Raw genomic sequence first — 25,834 nt, 5'->3', positions numbered from 1 at the left:
CAGAGATCACAGAGACATTTTGCTAGGAAGCCAAACACTGAAATGAATTTCAGATTCATGTTTTGGACCTGATGAAAGGTAAATATATAGAAAATAGAAATGCATACTTGTAACCATATGTATCAAAACACTGGTGAATAAATGAAAACCTTAGTTTTAACCTTTTCCCATTACGTAGTATACAAGTGTTTTAACCCTCTCTCCATCCCCCTACTCTCTCAAGCACTCACACTCCCCTTTCAACATCCAAGAACTATTTGCATGGGCAGTATGAACATACAGCCTTGATGTTTGTTCTCTTATTAAAATGACTGGTTAATTTTTACTAATTCAGTCCATATCCTATCATTTCCAAGTATTCTCTTATCATTAATTTATAATCTTCATGTTACATAAATAAATTTTCATTCCTCTTAAAAGTATTTACCTGATACAAAAATCATGGATTTAAAAGTACAAAATTTGTTTAAAATTATTATTTAGCTTTGAACAACAGAGCTCATCATTAAATGGGATTTTAAAGTCATAACTCATTTATACCAGTTGATACATTCATAGAGTACTTAAAAAAAAACTAGAGTAATGACTTCTTGTCAGAGTCTTGTGTCTGTGGGTATTATAAATCTGCAAGTTTAATCCAGGTGACAAGGAGTAGTGATGAGAAGGACCAAGAGGTAAGATGTTTCTTCTTGTTTTTTTTTAGCTGTGCGGCATGTGGGATCTTAGTTCTCCGACCAGGTATTGAACCCACACCCCTTGCACTGGAAGCACAGAGTCTCAACCACTAGACCACCAGGGAAGTCCCAAGAGGTAAGATGTTTAGACATGTACTTCAGTAGTTTCAAAACCACTTTAAAACTCCTCTCAAACAAATTTATAAGTGCAGTTTTTAACTGACCCTCTTAAAGAAATAGCAGTAAAGCACTTTATATTCAATGCAGTGAAATTAGTAGAAAGTGTAACAGTACGATGAATAATTGCTAAACTCCAATCATTTTACGTGGAAAGTACGTACATTTTTTTTTTAACAACTTTATTGGGGTATAATTGCTTTACAATGGTGTGTTAGTTTCTGCTTTATAACAAAGTGAATCAGCTATACATATACATATGTTCCCATATGTCTTCCCTCTTGCATCTCCCTCCCTCCCACTCTCCCTATCCCACCCCTCCAGGCTGTCACAAAGCACCGAACCAATATCCCTGTGCTATGCGGCTGCTGCCCACTAGCTATCTACCTTACTACGTTAGTGTGTATATGTCCATGACTCTCTCTCGCCCTGTCACAGCCCACCCTTCCCCCTCCCCATATCCTCAAGTCCGTTCTCCAGTAGGTCTGCGTCTTTATTCCTGTCTTACCCCTAGGTTCTTCATGACATTTTTTTTTTCTTAAATTCCATATATATGTGTTAGCATACGGTATTTGTCTTTTTCTTTCTGACTTACTTCACTCTGTATGACAGACTCCAGGTCTATCCATCTCATTACAAATAGCTCAATTTCGTTTCTTTTTAAGGCTGAGTAATATTCCATTGTATATATGTGCCACATCTTCTTTATCCATTCATCCGATGATGGGCACTTAGGTTGTTTCCATCTCTGGGCTATTGTAAATAGAGCTGCAATGAACATTTTGGTACGTGACTCTTCTTGAATTATGGTTTTCTCAGGGTATATGCCCAGTAGTGGGATTGCTGGGTCATATGGTAGTTCTATTTGTAGTTTTTTAAGGAACCTCCATACTGTTCTCCATAGTGGCTGAACCAATTCATATTCCCACCAGCAGTGCAAGAGTGTTCCCTTTTCACCATACCCTCTCCAGCATTTATTATTTCTAGATTTTTTGATGATAGCCATTCTGACTGGTGTGAGATGATGTCTCATTGTAGTTTTGACTTGCATTTCTCTAATGATTAATGATGTTGAGCATTCTTTCATGTGCTTGTTGGCAATCTGTGTATCTTCTTTGGAAAAATGTCTGTTTAGGTCTTCTGCCCATTTTTGGATTGGGTTTTTTGTTTTTTTGTTATGAGCTGCTTGTAAATTTTGGAAATTAATCCTTTGTCAGTTGCTTCATTTGCAAATATTTTCTACCATTCTGAGGGTTGTCTTTTGGTCTTGTTTATGGTTTCCTTTGCTGTGCAAAAGCTTTGAAGTTTCATTAGGTCCCATTTGTTTATTTTTGTTTGTATTTCCATTTCTCTAGGAGGTGGGTCAAAAAGGATCTTGCTGTGATTTATGTCATAGAGTGTTCTGCCTATGTTTTCCTCTAAGAGTTTGATAGTTTCTGGCCTTACATTTAGGTCTTTAATCCATTTTGAGCTTATTTTTGTGTATGGTGTTAGGGAGTGACCTAATCTCATACTTTTACATGTACCTGTCCAGTTTTCCCAGCACCACTTATTGAAGAGGCTAGCCTTTCTCCACTGTACATTCCTGCCTCCTTTATCAAAGATAAGGTGACCATATGTGCGTGGGTTTATCTCTGGGCTTTCTATCCTGTTCCATTGATCTGTCTTTCTGTTTTTGTGCCAGTACCATACTGTCTTGATTACTCTAGGTTTGTAGTATAGTCTGAAGTCAGGGAGCCAGATTCCTCCAGCTCCGTTTTTCGTTCTCAAGATTGCTTTGGCTATTCGGGGTCTTTTGTTTCCATACAAATGGTGAAATTTTTTGTTCTAGTTCTGTGAAAAATGCCAGTGGTAGTTTGATAGGGTTTGCATTGAATCTGTAGATGGCTTTGGGTAGTAGAGTCATTTTCACAATGTTGATTCTTCCAATCCAAGAACATGGTATATCTCTCCATCTATTTGTATCATCTTTAATTTCTTTCATCAGTGTCTTATAAATTTCTGCATGCAGGTCTTTTGTCTCCTTAGGTAGGTTTATTCCTAGATACTTTATTCTTTTTGTTGCAATGGTAAATGGGAGTGTTTTCTTGATTTCACTTTCAGATTTTTCATCATTAGTATATACGAATGCCAGAGATTTCTGTGCATTAATTTTGTATCCTGCAACTTTACCAAATTCATTGATTAGCTCTAGTAGTTTTCTGGTGGCATCTTTAGCATTCTCTATGTATAGTATCATGTCATCTGCAAACAGTGACAGCTTTACTTCTTTTCCAATTTGGATTCCTTTTATTTCCTTTTCTTCTCTGATTGCTGTGGCTAAAACTTCCAAAACTATGTTGAATAAGAGTGGTGAGAGTGGGCAACCTTGTCTTGTTCCTGATCTTAGTGGAAATGCTTTCAGTTTTTCACCATTGAGGACGATATTGGCTTGGGTTTGTCATATATGGCCTTTATTATGTTGAGGAAAGTTCCCTCTATGCCTACTTTCTTCAGGGTTTTTATTATAAATCGGTGTTGAATTTTGTCAAAAGCTTTCTCTGCATCTATTGAGATGATCATATGGTTTTTCTCCTTCAGTTGGTTAATATGGTTTATCACATTGATAGATTTGCGTATATTGAAGAATCCTTGTATTCCTGGAATAAACCCCACGTAATCATTTTGTATGATCCTTTTATTGTGCTGTTGGATTCTGTTTGCTAGTATTTTGTTGAGGATTTTTGCATCTATGTTCATCAGTGATAGTGGCCTGTAGTTTTCTTTCTTTGTGACATCCTTGTCTGGTTTTGGTATCAGGGTGATGGTGGCCTCGTAGAATGAATTTGGGAGTGTTTCTCCCTCTGCTATATTTTGGAAGAGTTTGAGAAGGATAGGTGTTAGCTCTTCTCTAAATGTTTGATAGAATTCGCCTGTGAAGCCATCTGGTCCTGGGCTTTTGTTTGTTGGAAGACTTTTAATCACAGTTTCAATTTCAGTGCTTGTGATTGGTCTGTTCATATTTTCTATTTCTTCCTGATTCAGTCTTGGCAGGTTGTGCATTTCTAAGAATTTGTCCATTTCTTCTAGGTTGTCCATTTTATTGGCATAGAGTTGCTTGTAGTAATCTCTCATGATCTTTTGTATTTCTGCAGTGTCAGTTGTTACCTCTCCTTTTTCATTTCTAATTCTACTGATTTGAGTCTTCTCCCTTTTTTTCTTGATGAGTCTGGCTAATGGTTTATCTATTTTGTTTATCTTCTCAAAGAACCAGCTTTTAGTTTTATTGATCTTTGCTATTGTTTCCTTCATTTCTTTTTCATTTATTTCTGATCTGATTTTTATGATTTCTTTCCTTCTGCTAACTTTGGGGTTTTTTTTGTTCTTTCTCTTATTGCTTTAGGTGCAAGTTTAGGTTGTTTATTTGAGATGTTTCCTGTTTCTTAAGGTGGGCTTGTATTGCTATAAACTTCCCTCTTAGAACTGCTTTTGCTGCATCCCATAGGTTTTGGGTCGTCGTGTCTCCATTGTCATTTGTTTCTAGGTATTTTTTTATTTCCTCTTTGATTTCTTCAGTGACCACTTTGTTATTAAGTAGTGTATTGTTTAGCCTCCATGTGTTTGTAGTTTTTACAGATCTTTTCCTGTAATTGATATCTAGTCTCATGGCGTTATGGTCGGAAAAGATACTTGATACAATTTAAATTTTCTTAAATTTACCAAGGCTTGATTTGTGACCCAAGATATGATCTCTCCTGGAGAATGTTCCATGAGCACTTGAGAAAAATGTGTATTCTGTTGTTTTTGGATGGAGTGGCCTATAAATATCAATTAAGTCCATCTTGTTTAATGTATCATTTAAAGCTTGTGTTTCCTTATTTATTTTCATTTTGGATGATCTGTCCATTGGTGAAAGTGGGGTGTTAGAGTCCCCTACTATGTATGTGTTACTGTCGATTTCCCCTTTTATGGCTGTTAGTATTTGCCTTATGTATTGAGGTGCTCCTATGTTGGGTGCATAAATATTTACAATTGTTATATCTTCTTCTTGAATGAATCCCTTGATCATTATGTAGTGTCCTTCTTTGTCTCTTCTAATAGTCTTTATTTTAAAGTCTATTTTGTCTGATATGAGAATTGTTACTCCAGCTTTCTTTTGGTTTCCATTTGCATGGAATATCTTTTTCCATCCCCTTAATTTCAGTCCTTATGTGTCTCTAGGTCTGAAGTGGGTCTCTTGTAGACAGCATATATATGGGTCTTGTTTTTGCATCCATGCAGCCAATCTGTGTCATTTGGTGGGATCATTTAGTCCGTTTACATTTAAGGTAATTATCGATATGTATGTTCCTATTCCCATTTTCTTAATTGTTTTGGGTTCGGTATTGTAGGTCTTTTCCTTCTTTTGTGTTTCTTGCCTAGTTACATGTTTATATATTATCAAATATCCACATGTTTTAGAAGATTCAATGATCACTTAATTAATGCTCAATAATTTGTGACTCCAGGTTGGAACAGAGTTACTGGTATTTAGCATGACACAAAAATATAGATGATTGATATTTTCACTTTTTATCAGCAAATTCAGGCACCCTTTAAACTCACTTTTTTTAAATTAATTAATTTATTTTTTTTTTTTGCGGTTCGCGGGCCTCTCACTGTCGTGGCCTCTCCCGTTGTGGAGCACAGGCTCCAGACACGCAGGCTCAGTGGCCATGGCTCATGGGCCTAGCCGCTCCGCGGCATGTGTGATCTTCCCGGACCGGGGCACGAACCCGTGTCCCCTGCATCGGCAGGAGACTCTCAACCACTGCGCCACCAGGGAAGCCCTAAACTCACTTTTTATCGTTTTTTCTGCAGTTGCCCTTAATTTTCTTTGTGCTTGGTTCTATTAACTTCAGACACTTGAAGTGGAAACACAAACTCACATCTAAGGAAATCTCCAAGGTATTTGATTCTATGGTTTTACCAAACCATGAAAACCAAGGACAATTATGGCTTAATTCATTTTAGTCATGGAGAGTACTTTTTATATTGTTGCTGATACTAAAAAAGTACTGTAATAGAAAACTTGCTTGTGAAGCACGCTTCTAAGATGCCAGGATATTTTAAAAGAAGGATAATTTCAATAGAACTTTCATTCAGATGAAGGACAGTGTCAGACTTTAAAGAACAGAAAGTAAATAGAGTAAACCAAATGGTTCTAAGCTTCTAAGTTTTCACAGCTCAATTATTAGACCTACTTGAATGAAATAAACATGTCAGGTCAAGACATTTGTTTTATTCCAATTTATGTAGATGAGCACCTGGTAAACTAACAACAGCTTTACAGTGCAGATTTTTACAAATATTTCATTTAAAGCCTTTTTGAAAGTGTTATTTTTCAGTATTGTGTTAAAATCATATATATAAAATATATTTATCTTATAGAAAATGTTTCATACATAAGATATATATATACATGAGTATATATCTGCACATGTACGTTAAAATATAATATACATAAAATGAATATGTGTTTATATATATGTGTTCATACTCCTAAGCAATTTGTAGTCTAGACACTTTTAACAAACCACAAATAATAGAGCTTATATAAAATGTAAGGTACCATATAGCTTCTCCTTTTAATTGATCAGTGTTTTTTAGAAAAGTACAATATTTGCTGTAAGTGCATATTTCCTACAACCATTACAGTATCCAGAATATTGTTGTATACATATTAGATATATACAATATATTCCTGCTTATTAAATTAATTAATTTATTTATTTATTAACATCTTTATTGGAGTATAATTGCTTTACAACAGTGTGTTAATTTCTGCTTTATAACAAAGTGAATCAGCTATACATATATCCCCATATCTCCTCCCTCTCGCATCTCCCTCCCACCCTCCCTATCCCACCCCTCTAGGTGGTCACAAAGCACCAAGCTGATCTTGTGCTATGTGGCTACTTCCCACTAGCTATCTATTTTGCATTTTGTCAGTATATATAAGTCCATGCCACTCTCTCACTTCGTCCCAGCTTACCCTCCCCCCTCCCTGTGTCCTCAAGTCCATTCTCTACATCTGCATTCCTGTCCTGCCCCTAGGTTCTTCAGAACCTTTTTTTTTTTTTTTTTTTTAGATTCCATGTATATGTGTTAGCATATGGTATTGGTTTTTCTCTTTGTGACTTGCTTCCCTCTGTATGACAGACTGTAAGTCCATCCACCTCTCTACAAATAACTCAATTTCATTTCTTTTCATGGCAGAGTAATATTCCATTGTATATATGTGCCGTATCTTCTTTACCCATTCATCTGTCTACGGACAGTTAGGTTGCTTCCATGTCCTGGCTGTTGTAAACAGAGCGGCAATGAACATTGTGGTACATGACTCTTTTTGAATTATGGTTTTCTCAGGGTGTATGCCCAGTAGTGGGATTGCTGGGTTGTATGGTAGTTCTATTTTTAGTTTTTTAAGGACCCTCCTTACTGTTCTCCTAGTGGCTATATCAATTTACATTCCCAGCAACAATGCAAGAGGGTTCCCTTTTCTCCACACCCTCTCCAGCATTTATTGTTTGTAGATTTTTTGATGATGGCCATTCTGACTGGTGTGAGGTGATACCGCATTGTAGTTTCGATTTGCATTTCTCTAATGATGAATGATGTTGAGTATTCTTTCATGTGTTTGTTGGCAATCTGTATATCTTCTTTGGAGAAATGTCTACTTGGGTCTTCTGCCCATTTTGGGATTGGGTTATTTGTGCTTTTGGCATTCAGCTGCATGAGCTGCTTGTAAATTTTGGAGATTAATCCTTTGTCAGTTGTTTCATTTGCAAAACAATCCTTTGTCAGTTGTTTCATTTTCATTTTCTCCCATTCTGACAATTGTGTTTTTGTCTTGTTTATGGTTTCCTTTGCTGTGCAAAAACTTTGAAGTTTTATTAGGTCCCATTTGTTTATTTTTGTTTGTATTTTGATTAGGAGGTGGGTCAAAAAGGATCTTGCTGTGATTTATGTCATAGAGTGTTCTCTGCCTATGTTTTACTCTAAGAGTTTTATAGTGTCTGATATTACATTTAGGTCTTTAATCCATTTTGAGTTGATTTTTCTGTATGGTGTTAGGAATTTTTCTATTTTCATTCTTTTACATGTGGCTCTTTAGTTTTCCCAGCACCACTTATTGAAGAGGCTGTCTTTTCTCCGTTGTGTATTCTTGCCTCCTTTATCCAAGATAAGGTGACCATATGAGCGTGGGTTTATATCTGGGCTTTCTATTCTGTTCCGTTGATCTATATTTCTGTTTTTGTGCCAGAACCATACTGTCTTGATTACTGTAGATTTGTAGTATAGTCTGAAGTCTGGGAGCCTGATTCCTCCAACTCCATTTTCCTTTCTCAAGATTACTTTGGCTATGTGGGGGTGGGGTCTTTTGTGTTTCCATACAAATTTAAAATTTTTTTGTCCTAGTTCTGTGAAAAATGCCATTGGTAGTTTGATAGGGATTGCATTGAATTTGTAGATTGCTTTGGGTAGTACAGTCATTTTCACAATGTTGATTCCTCCAATCCAAGAACATGGTATATCTCTCCATCTGTTTGTATCAACTTTAATATCCTTCATCAGTGTCTTATAGTTTTCTGCATACAGGTCTTTTGTCTCCTTCGGTAGGTTTATTCCTAGGTGTTTTATTCTCTTTGTTGCAATGGTAAATGGGAGTGTTTCCTTAATTTCTCTTTCACATTTTTCATCATTAGTGTATAGGAATGCAAGAGATTTCTGGGCATTAATTTTGTATCCTGCTGCTTTACCAAATTCATTGATTAGCTCCAGTAGCTTTATGTTGAGTCTTTAGGATTCTCTATATATAGTATCGTCATCTGCAAACAGTGACAGCTTTACTTCTTTTCCAATTTGGATTCCTTTTATTTCTTGTTTTTCTCTGATTGCTGTGGCTAAAACTTCCAATGCTATGTTGAATAATGGTGGTGAGAGTGGATAACCTTGTCTTGTTCCTGATCTTAGTGGACATGCTTTCAGTTTTCACCCTGGAGAATGATGTTGGCTGTGGGTTTGTTATATATGACCTTTATTATGTTGAGGTAAGTTCCCTCTATGCCCACTTTCTGGAGGGTTTTTGTCATAAATGGGTGTTGAATTTTTGTTGAAATCTTTTTCTGCATCTATTGAGATGATCATATGGTTTTTCTCCTTCAATTTGTTAATATGGTTTATCACATTGATTGATTTGCGTATATTGAAGAATCCTTGCATTCCTGGGATAAACCCCACTTGATCATTTTGCATGATCCCTTTAACGTGCTGCTGTATTCTGTTTGCTAGTATTGTGTTGAGGATTTTTGCATCTATTTTCATCAGTGATATTGGTCTGTAGTTTTCTTTCTTTGTGACATCTTTGTCTGGTTTTGGTATCAGAGTGATGGTGGCCTTGTAGAATGAGTTTGGGAGTGTTCCTCCCTCTGCTGTATTTTGGAAGAGTTTGAGAAGGATGGGTGTTAGCTCTTCTCTAAATGTTTGACAGAATTCACCTATGAAGCCATCTGGTCCTGGGCTTTTGTTTGTTGGAAGATTTTTAACCAGAGTTTGAATTTCAGTGCTTGTGATTGGCCTGTTTATATTTTCTATTTCTTCCTGGTTCAGTCTCAGAAAGTTGTGCTTTTCTGAGAATTTGTCCATTTCTTCCAGGTTGTCCATTTTATTATATGCCTGCTTATTAAATTTAATTTGAACTCATAGCACTTATATATTTTGTACAATGACAGAAGATACATTATTGTGTGTTGGGGGTGTTTCCTTTAAATTGTTTTGACAAAAATCCAAATCCTTGGATGAGGACCAAGAAAACAAGAAAGGCCTTTATGTTTTATTTTATGTAAATGGATTGTGCTGATTTAAGTTATTTGGGTAGTTTTTAGTAGAAATAAAGAAGTCTCACTGAGGTCTATACTTTTTTTAAAGCTTTCTCATAAAAAATGTTAAAATGTAGAGTAGTATATAATTATTTTACATAATATAAAAGGCATTGTTCAAGGTATTAAAAAACAAAACAAAATTCTGAACGAAAAATCAAGCAATTATATAATATACAATAGAAAGCATTCCTTTAAAAAATAAGAGCCATGCCATGTAACAAATGAGCTTTGATATTACTAAAAAATAGACATTTTCAGAGTCCTCTTTTACAATTGTAATTCTAATAAATGGTATTCTGTTATTTTAATCTGTGTATCACATTCAGGAAACCCAGTTCAACAGTTTAACAGCTAATTTCAAAATAAAGAAAATTCTTAAATTTCTCAAGTGTACAGACCATGACAATATCAAAAGTTTCTTTGCCCATTTCCTGTTTCCCTCCGAAACCACAACTGGTTTGTGATTTTTTACCATCAATCATCTATTTATTGGCTAGAAGTACACACCATCTTTCAAGACCTGCACTGGAAAGTGAAATTCATACACTTTTCTTCTGCCTTTCTCAAAGGCATCTGTCCATCTATGCAAATGATGCTTTTGCTTTCTACCTTTACTCCTCTCTTTTTCTCTCCTCTAAATAAGGTCAAGAAATGAGATTGAGGGTGTATGGCCTGGAAAGGAGACAGGAAGGGTAATAATGGGGCCCAAAAACGTAGCACATGAATAGGAATCCAATGAAAATATCTGCCCTTGTTGGGAGTCCTTCTTTTAAGAAGAGAAAACAACAACAACAGCAGCAAAAAACTAAACTGGATATTTTTTTGAGAACCTGGCTTAGGAAATTCCCTATTGGCAACACCACCTGTCTTCAGATTACTCAAACTGATTAAGGAAAAGAAACAAATCAGGCCATCATTTCTTTACTATGACATATTTCTTCAGAGTCCAAGCAACAGTTTGACTTTTTGACCTGGGTGATTTACTTTGTCAGAAGACTTCTCAAAGTAAATCATGGGAGACTGGACGCATTTCAGAGTGAGGTTTTTTTTGTTTTTGTTTGTTTGTTTTTTTATCTGATGGACAACTCTGAATATCTTTTTACTTCAATTGTATTTAGCCATCATAGATAAGGAGGAACTATGATTTTATCCTTCTGTCTCTGAAAATGTAGATTATGACTTAGGCATAATGTCTTTGCTATAGGTGTTCTTGAATTTCTAAAATTCTCTGTTTATACTCAATATTTATTATTGATGATTATTTGAATAATTAGGATTATTGTGTTGCTATGTTATAGTTTGAAATGTCAGGTCATAGTTTAAAAACCCTCTCCTATTTTGGTTGATCATCTGAAAGATTTTGGGACATTTCTGCTGTCCAAATACACAAAAACAGGGTTGTGCAACAACCAAAATTGAAACGGCATTGCAGGTTGCATATGAACATAAGGAATCACTTACTAGAAACTCAATATCTGAATTCTGACTGATGGTTAAAATTAACTTACATGCACTTAACCAGTCCAAATTTTAATATTATTTCTTAAGAAGGAGAATCAAGAAGGCTATGCTGTGAGAAACATTACTTTTTAAAATAAGATATTTTAAAAAATCTTTTTAAAATAAAGGAAAATAGTAGTTTATGGTTCCATTGACTCCAGAATCTGACTGGGTAAATGGTCCCTTTCAACCAGATACATCCACGTATGCCGAAGCTGCCTGTAAGATAATAGAGAAGATACCTAAATAGAGAAAGAGACTGATGTAATTCAGAGTTTGGCTTCTATTGCAAGTGGTGATAATCAAATGATACTTATAATTGTTTAACAATCTTATGTACTTAGAATAAATATTTGCTACAGTTTAAAGAGATAAAAACATTGCTCAGAATTTCAATTCTTCTCTTTTGCACTCCATCTTTCTGTGAATTCCCTATCTCAATCTCCTAAGTCAGAGAAGAATTTTTAGTAGGTCTTTACATTTGTCCACTTAATCTAATATCAGAATGAATAGAGAATAACATTTATTCCAAAATGGATGGGGATAAAGAAAAAACAAAAAGAGTAACTTGATCTGGTAATATAACATGTGTATTCTTTCTTCTCAATTAAAGACAAATGTTGGGCTGGAAATTAAGAAGCCACATATTATGGGTGAATGCGATTCTTAGATAAATTATTCTGATTTAATTTTTACCTCCCTCCTCTTCTATGAAGTGAATAAATTATTCAGACCAGCATACAAGGAGACAAACATAACAAAACAGACCTACGCTGTTTTGGATGCTGTGTGTTTCTAGAGTGTTAAAGATGGTTCACGGCAAAGTGAGAGTTGAGGTTATTGAAAGAAGTTATATTCCATACATAATATATGACATAATGTGGGTAGGAAGTGACATTCGGGGCTACCTGTGATAAAAATGGGACTTCCTGGTCATGGTCTATGCTTGGCAAGAGAACCGGAAGTTCATTATCAGGCACTGTTTTCCATTTCAGTAAAAATTTCAGATTCATTTAGAACAAGTTCAATTGGAGTCCCCATTTTTAATAGCAGTGAAGTACTGAGTCTGTAGAGCAAGAAATGACCTAGGGTACTCTTCTAAATATTGGTGATTCCATATTAAGGAGAACAATAATTAAAGTCTGATATATGAAATACAAGTTTTCCTTGAATATTGTTCTTACTGTGTTAATAGCCATGATACTATTATTCCTGTCTATGTGGTCTTCATTATTTAAAAAGTCAGTTGAGGTTAGAGTTATGGGGATTTGCAAAACACCTAAGAGTAGGGAAAGGGATACCATTCAATATGCTGCCACTTCATAAATCACTACTCTCCGTATTAGGACTGAATCATGAAAATCTGCGTGAAGCCATATTGTGAAGCGGAAATTGTCTGTCTTTGGCTTCCTCTCATCCTCTCTTCTGTAATTCTGGATTTTATTTTCATCTGCTAGACCCACAGGCAACCAATGAGTCTGGTATTATTTTCTCATAATAAATAGCAGCAACAGAATCTCTTTTAAGGTCAGGTCTTCCCTGCAAAGTCACATTTCTAGAGAAGGTTATCTCATGTAGGTTTGGAGGGACAGCAATCTGAATGAATGAAAGGTTTTCACATAGTATGAGGGAGATTTCATGAAATAACGTTATCTTGGCCAGCATAAGTTCTAGCTAGGCCATGAGCAGGACAAATAAATAACACTAAATTATTCTCCCTGTAGGGCTAATTTACATTAGGTAAAATCAGATCAGACTTAGTTTCCTTCTTTCCCAAACAGCTTACACTTTCATCTTTGTTTCAACTTCACTTACCCCAAATGCAAATCAAGTCAAATCAAAACATTTTCAGAAACATATGTCAGCTCATGGCCTGTATGGACACTCGTTGTGGATTCATGCTACCCAAGAACCTCAGCATGCATTTTAAATTCAGTGCCCTTTCGGTCAATTAAATCCCCCAAAGTTTGTCATAATGAACTAAAATGAAACAAAGTGATTTTTTTCTCCAGGGAGACACCAATCAAGCTGGGAATGTCGGTGATTTGGGCCACTCTTTAAAGTCCAGAGAGTGCCCTGGTTTTGGCATTAGGCACTAATTCAGTTTGTTTGACTGTTAGAGTTGATCCTCCAGGCATAAAAGGATGTTTAGTCATCAAACAAACAGGATTACTGTATCTTGGATTTCTGCCACTGGAAACCATTAGCGGGTGTGTAATGGGAGGAGGGAGCAGAGGTACAGAGGGAGAAAGTCAAGTTATTATCCTTCAAAGACTCATTGCAATGAAATAGACTTCAACTCACTAATAGATTATGAATGCTAGTCCTTTTCTTTGTCCCTTCTCCATTCTACACAATTTTGGATTGTATAAAATTAGAAGAGGCCCTACAAGTGTTCTATGCAGCTGCCCACCCGGCACAGAAAACTTCTCTACAAAATATTTATGACAAATGGTTATCACAGGCTCAAATTAAAACATAAAATCAATCATATATTGAGGGAAAATTTGCTTTGCAGTATCTTTTACCTCTTGGAGATAGTTTGCCCACTGGAGCAATGAAGATCAACGAATCAAATCCTAATTTCTTTTTGACACACCTGGCAGTAGTGGAGGACAACAAAGACATCTTCTAAGTTTGCCTTTTCTAAGATGAACATGCACGACTTTGTTATTTGCAGTTGTTTTGCATGAGCAAAATAGCTTAACGTCACATATCTGTGGGACAGACTGTATTTGGAAATCCACTGTCCTGGAGAGATATTCTCAAGCTTTGTGACTTATGAGGTCATCGAGAGGATTGTAGTAGAGTTTGAACCATGCTTACTGGTTTCAAAGTTAAGTGCTTCTACACTATTTCCTGTTCTCTTTAGCACACACAACCACCTTATTAAAGATGGCTACTTCCCCACACTCTATCAGCCAAAAAATAAATTAAGACTTTTCTGAAACAGTGTCTGTAAAAGAAAAGAAAGCTACCAAAATAGATCATTAGTGAATGACTTAAGCGTTGAAATTCGTGATGTAGTTCCATTGCCCGACACTTCACAATCCTCTCTGGTCCCTCAGTACGTTTTTACTTTCATTTTAGCACATCCTTGATAGCAGTTACACTCTGAAGCCCTCTTCACTTGAAGTGATAATTATATGGTTTTCCAGACTTTAAACTAGAGGCCATGCAGAGAGGTACCAAGCTATGGACATACAGCATGTTTGTTGCTTGATGTGAATTTGCAGGAATGGGAACAGCAAGGCTGTGTTGTTATACCATCATATTAAATAATTAAAACTATTTCCCCCATACATACACCCCATTTTCTTTATGATTACTAATTATAACAATGCACTTAGATACAAGCAAGGATATTGTTAGATAATGCCTGAAACTGGAAGTGGCCTCATCAGCCACCCAAGGCGAAGCATACTTGCCCTGTTTCTGTGTAGTGTCAGATGGCAGACAATGTTAGTGAATGTTATTACTTAAGTATTTTAATTTTTCTTTGGGTAGGGTAAAGAAATTAAATTCAGCTCTCTGAGAGAGAATTTTCTCTCATGGGTGGATGTGTCTAGGCAGGGATGGGGTTGCCATGTCGAGGAGACCTGGGTGTCTTGTTGGAAAAAGTGAGGGCTTGCATTCAGAAGACATGTATTCTTCCTTTCTCCTGACACACAGAGAAGTTTCTAAGTCCACGTCTTCTAAGGAAAGCACAGCTCTCTCCTCGGTTCATTGAGAACGTACCTATGACAAAGAACTTGCAGAAGATTTGTAAAGCTGTTGCTTTCATTTAATAGCAGAGAACTGTCTTCCTTCACGGGAAGGCAGGGAATATGAAGCATCTGACATTACCACAAGTCATGAAGACAAACAGATGCTCTTGGCCCATGGGGCATTTTTACAGGTCTTGCTGACATAAGCAGCCACGCCAGACATGTGACCTTTGCTAGGATGGTAGACTGTGTATCTCTTGTAAGGGCCTCAGGACTGCAAGGGAACTGGCTGTGTCCCTTGCAGTCCAGTCTCTCCTGGAGTAGGAACCAACTGCTCAGTTAAGGCTGATAAAAGGACACACTGTCACATGGAACGTGCGTTAAATTCCCCTGTCCCCCTGACACTTTATAAGCATTTTTTTAGTTAAAAGTCATCATAATGGCGTGATTGGAGTTCAGTGTTGTTGTAGTGATGTTTTGTTGTTTGGTTGGTTTTTCATTTTTCTTTTTTGTAAATGACAGAATCACTTTGATTAATTTCACTTTGGCTCACTGTTCTCATGACTAAGGCCAGATTACTGAACACAGTTTACAAGGTCTTTCATAATTACCTGCTCATGTCTGGAGTCTTATCTCTATCTATTCTCCATGCCCCCTGTGCAGACTTGCAGTTGCTGGCATGGCCATGACTTTCTCCCGTCAGGACCTTTGCAGGTTTTGCCCAGAGGCTTAGAAGATACTTCCCATCACCACTCTCTTCCTATTTCCTCTTTGATTGGCTTCTCCCATTATAGGATTTAATTGCCTATATTTCCACGTCTCTGCTAGGCTGTGAGCACCACGAGGGCAGGGACAGTGTGTCATTCACCATTTCTCCCTTAATACCGAGCACTAATTATATAGGCAATCAATGGTTGTTAAATAAATGGATTATGGGACGTTATAAGACATTATAACTATAATCATGAAACATTAAAAGGAAAAGTCATGGGAAACTTAACATCACATGTATTACCAAGAAGTTTCAGAAGACTTTTTTTAAAATATCTTTATTGGAGTATAATTGCTTTACAATGTTGTGTTAGGTTCTGCTGTACAACAAAGTGAATCAGCTATACATATACGTATATCCCCATATCCCTTCCCTCTTGCGTCTCCTTCCCACCCTCCCTATCCCACCCCACTAGGTGGTCACAAAGCACCGAGCTGATCTCCCTGTGCTATGCTGCTGCTTCCCATTAGCTATCTGTTTTACATTTGGTAGTGTCAATGCCACTCTCTCACTTCGTCCCAGCTTCCCCTTCCACCACTGTATCTGTAAGTCCATTTTCTACGTCTGTGTATTCAAAAGACTTAATCCAATCCTCCTCATGTACATACATCCAAAGGAGAAATTTCTTCCAGTTGTCAGTTCCAGGAAATACTTTAGGACTGAGAAGACTGATTTTCTTTCTTGTTTCTTCCTTTCTTTCTTTCATTTTGAATTAAATAATTTACTTATATGCACTAACTGTATATGTTTTTTTCTTTTTGTTGGCTGCTGCAAAGCACAGACCCAAATGTGAAGCTGTGATGGTTCGCTGACATAATCCCTGGGTATATTATATTTTACTTTTATCCTCATTTTCTCATTTTTTTTGGTTCTGAATATTTCTTCAGAATGTTTCTGTCATAAGCTCCCTCCATTCTATTTTATTTGATTTTTTTGTAGAATGAGACAAAGCATAAATTACTAAATTAATTTATTTTCATTTTCAAAGTCCTTAGAACTTTGTGCTATTGGAAATTAAGCCCTATATATTTTTCCCAACTATGCTATCAAAAAAATTAAAAATTATACTAAAAGGTAAATTATACCTTTTTACATATAGGTAAAAAAAGGCACTGACAAAAAAACTTTCTTGGGTTGTATAAAAGGCCACTATAATCACCTGAATTAACTAAGCAGCTTCTCAAGTCAATACTGGAGTCCTTTTTACATTTAAAAATATAGTTTATCCCTTAAATAAGAAACAATTAGACTGAAAATTCTGATTGAGCTATTTGGTGTTACATGTTATCCTTAGAAAAATTCTAAGTGATGTATTTGGGCTAATAACTGTTGTCTTCCTAAAGAGGTGTCAAATGGCCCTATAATCATTTTTTCTGATCCTACTGTTGTGTAGATGATTTTGCTAATTGGTTTAAGCCTAGGTCTTAGTCAAATGTAAGCTTAGAAATGTTCCATTGCTAACCATGTTTACTTAGCCTCAAAGAGCTCAGAGAAGATAAACCTTAAAACATTCACTGCTGGAGGGCCATCATTTGCTACATTTTGCAGCCTGTGGTTTTTATACAGATATTCTGAGGATCCAATGGAAAGAGAAGGGAAGCAAAAACACATAGCAGATTATCTTTAGGCTACCTTGTATAATTTTATTATTTCAAAGTTTTCATAAAAAGGTATGAATTTTAATTGTGCTTCTTTCATTCTCATATTTTGGACAGCAGCACTCGAATGGGAGATGCAGGGATCATTTCATGGCTCGTGAAATGACCTCACTCTTTTCTTGTTCATAAAAATGCACACCTATTTTTTTTATTGAAAAAAATTAAAAAATAAAGCAGTTAAGCAAGCCAGAGGTCCTAACTCAACGGATATTAAACCTTGATTGACTATATCTAGTCCTTCTAAGGGTACAAAGCAACAATACTGATGTTTCTTATGAGAACTGATTTAAAAAGCAATGCCGTGGTTGGTTTTGTTTGTTCGTTCTTAGTCTCTACAGATAATTGAATTGCCATTTATAAAATTTTGATTCGCCACCTAGTATAGTGTTTGATCATGAAAGGCATTCAATGTAGCATACTTGATCAAAACAATCTATAGTAAAGACTACCCGTGAGTTCTCATTTCTGGTCTCTTTCTCCTTACTGGGCACAATTAGTGACCCTGCTCTTTGAACTGGATGCAGAGAGTGGATGGTATTTGTGTTGGCTTCTTGGAGAGAGGTCAGTCTATTATGTACACAGGAAGATAATGAATTTAATGTGTGGTGTGACTTGAACAAATGACTTGGTAGGGTAAGGTCTGGCAGGCCCATAGGACTAGTTTTAGCCAAATACACGGAACCAAAAATGATGGACATAATTTTGGTCCAAGATGATTAGTAGCTGGTATGCCACCTATATCGTTTGCTTACACTGTTATATCCATGCTGGAAGATGCATGTTGTATCAAAGCCTGAAATGGAGAAAAGCCCCTGCCAAATACATCAGATTTGTGTGAACCAGAAATAAACTTTCGGTACGGTAAGTGACTTACTGAGATTTAATTGTTATACAGCTAATATATCACCACTAAATCACATTATGGCCCAGACTTCTCAGTCTTGTAAACATGAACTCAGTTCTGAAAACTCAAATGTGTTCTAGTTTATTTGCACATCTTCTCTTTGAAGTGATTGAAGTGAACTAATGTTCTGCCTATCTTTCTTGTTTGCATAAACATTGATCAGTCTAAATACGTTTCATAAGCAGTTTTTTTTAAAAGAGTATTAGATGAACTCTAAGGTGCCTTTAAATAGTAGGATTTTATAATGTTTTAGATGTAATTTAATTAATTTTCACCAAGATTAGTTGCTGGGATTTAGAGAGTATCTTAAAGATACCTAAATAGAAATTTGATAAATTGACATTTAATTCATAGGTTTCTTTGGGAAGACAGTTAAATAACACAGAAACAAATGTTTTGAATAAAAAAATAAACTATATAGTGGAACTTGTTCTAAACTTTGGGTATTGGGTATCAGTCTAAGGATGAACTTGTATATTACCACTTTTTTGTTTATGTAGTTATTTAGATTGAGTAAAGATAATGATGGCAATAAATAAAACTTTATCTTGGAATATAAGTAAAAATTAGCTGATATTTATTTATCTATACATCGATATTTATTGAACTAATTATGGCCACTCACAAAGCTATGTGCTGGAAATAGAGTTGAATAAGAGTTCATGTCCTCAAAGAATGCATGGTTACTATGGAAAGCAGATTAGAAAAACAACATGATTACAATACAGACTGAAAAGGAATGCTATAAGTGCATTCAATAAGCTAGGGGACCATGGTGTAGGAGTGGGGAGGTGATGTGAGCTAGGTAGGGGAAGGTATTCATAGTAGTGGAGTACATTTTAAGTCTGTAAGAGATATAGAAAAAGATCATTTTACGTTAGAATTTCTTTCCCTTTGAAGTAATTAAAATAACCAAAGTAAATAGTTTTACATGAACTAGACAATTACTTCAAATAAAGGAAAGGTTAAGATTATAAGAGAGAAAATGCCAAACTGACATGCAATTTGGTAAAATAATGGAAGAATAGAGGCGCATTCTTATAAGATCATTCACTTGAAAATGTGTCAGGAAACACAAGATCATCTTTCACAGACAATGCATAAGAAAAAGATAAATTACATATAGAAGATCTCTGTTGATTACAGACACATAGTTTTTTATCTAACAGCAAATATGAAGTCATTTTTTTCTACAAATTCACTCTCCAAAACCCTAAAAGTCTGAATAATATCCAACACTTCTCCCATTGATGAAAAATTTAATTTTAACTATGAAAAGCTAGACTGTAAGTGGAATGTTCTCCATCTGAAGTCTCTACGAAGGACTCCAGGCATGAGAACAAAAGGAAGGGAAAGGGATTAAAAATGTATTCCAGTAATAACTGAAAAGGTTAAGGGGACAGAAGAGAGAAGAATGGTGAAATTTTCCCAGATGTTTTAAGGACAGATGATGAAGCATTGGTCAAAATTAGGAGTTTTGACTTAAGCCTCAGAAGCTAACACATGTAGAAATAGGGACTTAGCTTATGTTACAAATGCTAATTTTGGCAAATTTATTTTGTAGGTAAGAAAACTAGAATAGTGCATACAATGCAGACTGCGTATGACATTCCTTCGTGCTCTCCTGAATTTTATAAATAATCTCGGGTAGTTTCACCATTATTAGCCAGTGAGGGCAGAATGTCAAGAAAGAAAAAGGAGTAGCTTTATAATGAGGAATGGATATAATTATAGTTATTATCACAGAGAAAATGAGGTAGAACAAGTTTAAAAGAATGAAAATGTGATCAAGGATCAATTTAGAATACATTCTTATCTTACTGTAAATACCACACGATAAACCTCTGAGAAATTTTAATCATACATTTAGATAGGCCCACGTAATTTTTTAAAACAGCTGTAATCCACTGCTGACCTCAAAATGCTCAAAACAGAGATCGAGATTTATCTCACTCAATCCTTGTACACAGGTAGGTGTTAATATTTATGTCTAATTTTTCTTATTGATGGAATTAGAATGATAAATGACTTGTCCATTTTGTACAGTTAATAGCTGACAAAACAGGGATTCCAATTTTGATGTCCTTCCATGTAACTGGGCTTCTTTTCAAACAATTTCCTCTTATTGTAGAAGATTTAACACAATTCTTTCCCATCTTCCTAATCCTCTTCCAACCCTTCAGAATGAAATAAATTTCAATTTAGTAAAAATGTGTTGTCAAAAAGTATATTTATAAGAAAAGGTTAAGGTGTTACAAAATCAAATATGATTATAGACTCCCACTTCCATTCTGCTTGCTCAATAGAAATTGTTTTGATATCTTCACTCAATAAATCTGCCCTTGTTTATGGGGGATAAATGTGCATGACCAAGTCACCCAAGAGTTACCTTGTATACAGAAGAGTTTAGAAAACATTCTGGTTGAGAGCCGGTAGTCTTCTCTACTAGGCAAATCCAAAGTGTCATTATTCACAAAACAGAATTCAGAAGGGGTCATGTGGGCAGAGTAAAATGATATCAGAACCAAAGTCTATCAGTGTGACTACATTGGTCTGGATTTTTTCTTTTGATTACCTGACTCACCATGTTTCATTGGCATTGGCGGCATGTAACCCAACCCAATCAAACAATGTTCATCCTGCCACAGAAAAGTGTCAAGGTAGTTCCTGATAAGCTGGAAGAGTCTTGCACCTGAGTCAATCACAGGACGTGTTTCTTGAAGACATGGTTACTCAGGTCTTAATGACATTTAGGACATTGCCAAAATCTACTAAATATCCTGAAAGCATTTAGGTCCCTTAGATCGTCTCATCATGTCACAGCATGCTTCATATAATAACGTTTTGTATTTATAGAGTGCTTTTGCTTGGGTGTTTTTGTTTTTGTTTTTTGCAGTATGCGGGCCTCTCACTGCTGTAGCCTCTTCCGTTGCGGAGCACAGGCTCCGGAAGCACAGGCTCAGCGGCCATGGCCCACGGGCCCAGCCGCTCCGCGGCATGTGGGATCTTCCCGGACCGGGGCACAAACCTGTGTCCCCTGCATCGGCAGGCAGACTCTCAACCACTGCGCCACCAGGGAAGCCCTTTGCTTGGGTTTTTATTAGTCATTTGTCACAAGAGTTCTGTGAGTCATGTCAGCCATCATCTTTCTATTTTTACAAGGCAGGGAGGCAACAGAGACAGGGATGCATTAAATAATTTGCCCCTGGGCTCCAAGTCCTTGCTGGCCTGTTACAGTACAGTGTCATTGCAATGGGATGGGGGTGGGGTAATGCTGAACAGTGCTCCAATGTGCTTGCAGCCATTCTTCTGGACTACATATCTGTGTTCAGGGCAGATGAACTCACGTAACCAGGTGTTCAAAAAAGATTTTGTGAGGCCATTCTGCTGCTTCAAGTCAGTTAGAAAATTAAATGACAAAAATCTCTCCATCATGAGATTCAAAACTGATGTCAGACTTCCCAGGACAGTTGTTAAGTCTCTTAACGTTAGTGGAGAAAAACAAGTGGAGAAGATTCCTGTGGGTCTGGAAGGCATTAGTGGTAAATCCTGAGTATATAGCTCATCTATACCACTTTCCCTTAATGAACATCTAATCCAGAAATACAACACAGTCCCTCCTGTCAGGATTGCACATCTGCTAGCCCCATCCCAGCAGGGCTTCCAGTTTTTTTGGAGGAGGACTAAAAGTCTCTGCAAAATCCATTATGCCCTTGAAATCATTCATGGGCATTTGGAGTAAATACAGCCTACTGACTTGGCTGAAATGAAAACCAATCTGGACTTTTAGCTCTCTCTGAAATACTTAAAAGCAAATCTAAAAAATATGTATACCTATATATGTATATTTTCTTATGGATAAGTCTTTATTGAGCTTAATTATTATAAATGCAGTAAGGTAAGAATTATGAGAGTGAAAAGAGTTTGAGGTAAACAAGGCATCTTTATGATAAGGGAAATGCTAGTAGGAAAAACAGATAAATGAAACGCAGGGATACCTCTTCCATGACAGTCAAGAGGACTCCCAACAATTTTCAGTTCCTAGTATTGATGCCTTTGTGGAACCCTCTTCCAGAGTGAATAAGGCCAATCTGGGTAACTAATAAGATATTGCAGAAATGATGAGATGGGACCTCAGGCTAAGCATAAAGGACATAGAGGCTTCTGCCTTTCTCCCATGTACCACTCACTCCAGGAACTCCAGCTGTCTTATAGGGGCGGTCCACGCCATGAGGAACTGAGGCCTCTTCCTACTATCAAGCACCAACTCACCAGGCCTGGGAGTGAGCCACTTTGAAGCACATCTTCAGCCTCTGTCAACCCTTTAGATGACCACGGTCCCAGCTGACAGCTTAGCTAAAACCTCATTTTAACTAAAACCCTGAGCTGTTCCTGGATTCCTTCTGATACACAGAAACCGAGCAAGACAGTTGAAAAAGTTGATTTAAATGTCTATGTCTTAGGGTAATTTATTATGCAATAACAGATAACCAATATAACTTCTGTAATATAAGTCAACATTATCCACACTGTACTTCAGTCAAGAACAAGGCATAAGCTTTGAATTGCTTATGAGATTAGTGATGAATTTATTCTAAATTGTCTCATTGCTAGAAATTCAAATAGATAGGATGGTTGGGCAGGATTTAGGGTATAATCTGTAGCCATACAGAGTAAAGTTGTCTACCCTTTAAAATACTTAAGTCTGCCTTAATGGTGCTCTCACCTACTCACAGAGTCTGGAATGTTGGTGTGGTTTTTCAAAAGTATTTGTTACTAATAGTTATGTTGAAGCTTGTGAAAGTATTTAGTTAGAGATAATTTAGCGTTATCTCCATAGCATAGTTCTTATTCACACCCATTATGAGTGGGAGAAAAAGGGAGAAGTTACTGCATGTGTTCAAGAAAACGATCAGCATTCTCAGGTGTACCCTTGCTAGTATGTCTGCTAGTAAATGTCACAGTCCTGTGTGTCTCCATGGAAAAACAATTTGAAGTTAATCCACTCATAAAAACAGCAGATGAGTTATACCATTGAGTGGGTGTTTTGTGAGGAGTCTCTGATAACTTCATAAAGGAGGGTGAGGGTTTCATGTGCGTTTACAAGAGACAGGGAGGGATTTGATTGCAAAACAATGAGAAAGCTTGCCTAGGAATCTCAGGTAATCAATTCAGTGTTCAGAAGTGGGATAGGGAAGCCACAAGAGGGTGGGTGAGTTTGTCTTCCTCGAGGTGAGGAAGACGTGTTCCTTACATGTTCACATGTAAGTAAAATAAAATGGGTGATGCAAAGCCTGGTGGAGCCAGGTGGAACTGAAGAAATTAAGCTGGAGGAGAAGGAAAGTGGAAACAGATGATTTTGTGTGAAGAAAGAATCAAAAGTATGAGTTTAGGAGAAGGAGGGGAGATGAAGTCTCAAAAAGCGATCAGCCCCTTAATATCCAGAAAAAAAGGAACAAATGTATGTAGGAGTCAAGCCATGATCACCTGGAAGAAGTAAGACAAAGAGACAGATGAGCCTCCTTCCTATCCAAAAGCTACTATTCTGCCTACTTCCTGATCCTGACTCTTGTATATTCACTTACCTCACTCAATAGTATATTCACTCAATTGATGAGGATTAATAGAGTGTTTTCTATGTAGCTAGTGCTTGCAGGGAACCCAGGAAACAGCCAGCAACAAGGCAGACCTGTTTTTAAACCCTCTATGGATCGTCTTCCTCTAGTGGCCACTCTGCCTATCTTCAATCACTACTTCACTACTAAGCCCTTAACTATAACTAAACAGCTCCCAATCAAAATGTAAATAGGTAGACATGGAATAGACATGGAATTCTTCGTTGACCCAATATTTCCGGGCAATCTTGCTCACTCCCTTCTCCATCTCGTGTGTCTGTTTAGAGTAGTGATACTTTCACCTCATTGAATTCCACAATTTTAGGAATTATTGCATTGGAGCCACACTGGACCTCTTTAGAAAGTCATTAATAAATTCCTTCTGAATGCTCTGTGACATTTAAGACAGTTTTCCACAGTCTCTTTTATTGGCCTCTAACACCATTATTTCCTAATTCTCCTAATTCGTTGGTGCTCACCCAGTGTTTGACTTAGAATTCCATTCTATGACCTCGTTCATTTCCACTCTAGATAAGATGTGATCTTAGCCACACACATCTTCTTCAACTACAATTCTGAATGATAATCTTTTCAGAAAATATTCCCTGAGTACCCATTGTGATTCATGCATGGTTCTAGATGCTGAGAATCCAGAAATAAATAAGCAAAGTTCTTGCCCTCATGGATTTTACTTCTAGTAGGGGAAGGTAGGAAATAATGTGTCAAGAGATCATATGTGCTGTGATGAAGTACTTCATGACCTCAACTCTCTTTCTCACATTTTTATTACTCTCTTAAGCTCAAACTCTATCTTTCCAATTCTGTTAAACATTCCCCTTTGTACTTAAACTCTACATAACACAAACTGAATTCAGCATCAATTTGCTTCTGCTTTGCCATTCCCAAGGAAGTATTCTCATTCTCAATGAATTAAGCCATCATCTATCCAGTTGCTTGAATTTTTGGTATTGTCAGTGGTATTATTTTCTGAAACAGTAATAGTTGCATCCTTCCCTTGTGTAAATTCTCCTAGCAGCTCTCCGTAAGAATCCAAACTCTTTAGAATAGAGGTAAAAATCTTCTACCGTCTGTTGCCTGCCTCCTGTCCTTTTGTGTACCTCCTAGCTTACCCTTTCTTGCCCTCATCCCTTTGTGCTCAAACTCCTTTTGCTAATCATATTCTCTCTCATTCAATCCCTTCTCTATCTAGCCAACTCTAGTTTATCATTTCTCAAGATTTTGCTGCCCTGTAACATCCTCTTGGAAATATTTACTGTGCTTGCCTTCATGCTTGAGATTGGTGCCCTCAATGTCTCTTTATGTTCCCTTACCATTCCTTTGTCGTTGACCATAACCACGTTACAGTTGACCCTTGAACATCTGAGGCGGGTGGGGAGAGGCAGGGTTATGTGTGCCCTCCCTCTCGCCACTCCATGCAGTCAAAGATTGGAATACAACTTATAGTTGGCCTTCCATATTCGTGGTTCCTCTTTATCCAGGGTTCAGCATCCAGGGATTAAACCAACCATAGACAGTGTAGTACTGTAGTACTTACTATTCAAAAAAATAGATAGTACTTACTATTCAAAAAAATAGGCATATAAGTGGACCTGCATGTTCAAACTCATGTAGCTCAAACATCAACTGTATATGGTAAATCATTACATTCCTTGTCTTTCTTACACATTCAACTGTGACTTCCTTAATGGCAAAGGCTGTTTTCCTATTTTCCCCCAAGTTTAGCCCAGTGCCACCCATAGAGGAAGCTTAATAAACAGTTTGCCATATGAATGGGTTCGGTGTGTTAGTCACAAATTTGACATGCCAGTCACTGAGCTGTACCTATCTTATGCTTATATTTCCACCTACTTACAGGAATTATCCTATTGGACTAATTTCATATATTGTTATTCATACACAGTCA

The 25,834-nt window shown here is 36.7% G+C and overlaps 1 long non-coding RNA gene across 1 annotated transcript in view; it reads left to right on the top strand.

Moving 5' to 3' along the window:
- Window positions 1-714: 714 nt before the first annotated feature.
- Window positions 715-25,834, top strand: part of LOC141279696 (uncharacterized) — a 66,342-nt gene continuing 41,222 nt past the window's right edge. The window contains exon 1 of the long non-coding RNA XR_012334361.1: window positions 715-810. This is a non-coding gene — a long non-coding RNA (uncharacterized lncRNA). The remainder of the gene's footprint in view (window positions 811-25,834) is intronic.

The sequence above is a fragment of the Tursiops truncatus genome, chromosome 10 (assembly GCF_011762595.2).
Source record: "Tursiops truncatus isolate mTurTru1 chromosome 10, mTurTru1.mat.Y, whole genome shotgun sequence".
NCBI classification, from domain to species: domain Eukaryota; kingdom Metazoa; phylum Chordata; class Mammalia; order Artiodactyla; family Delphinidae; genus Tursiops; species Tursiops truncatus.
The sequence above is the reverse complement of the archived record's forward strand: the minus strand, read 5'-3'. Positions and strand labels throughout refer to the sequence as shown.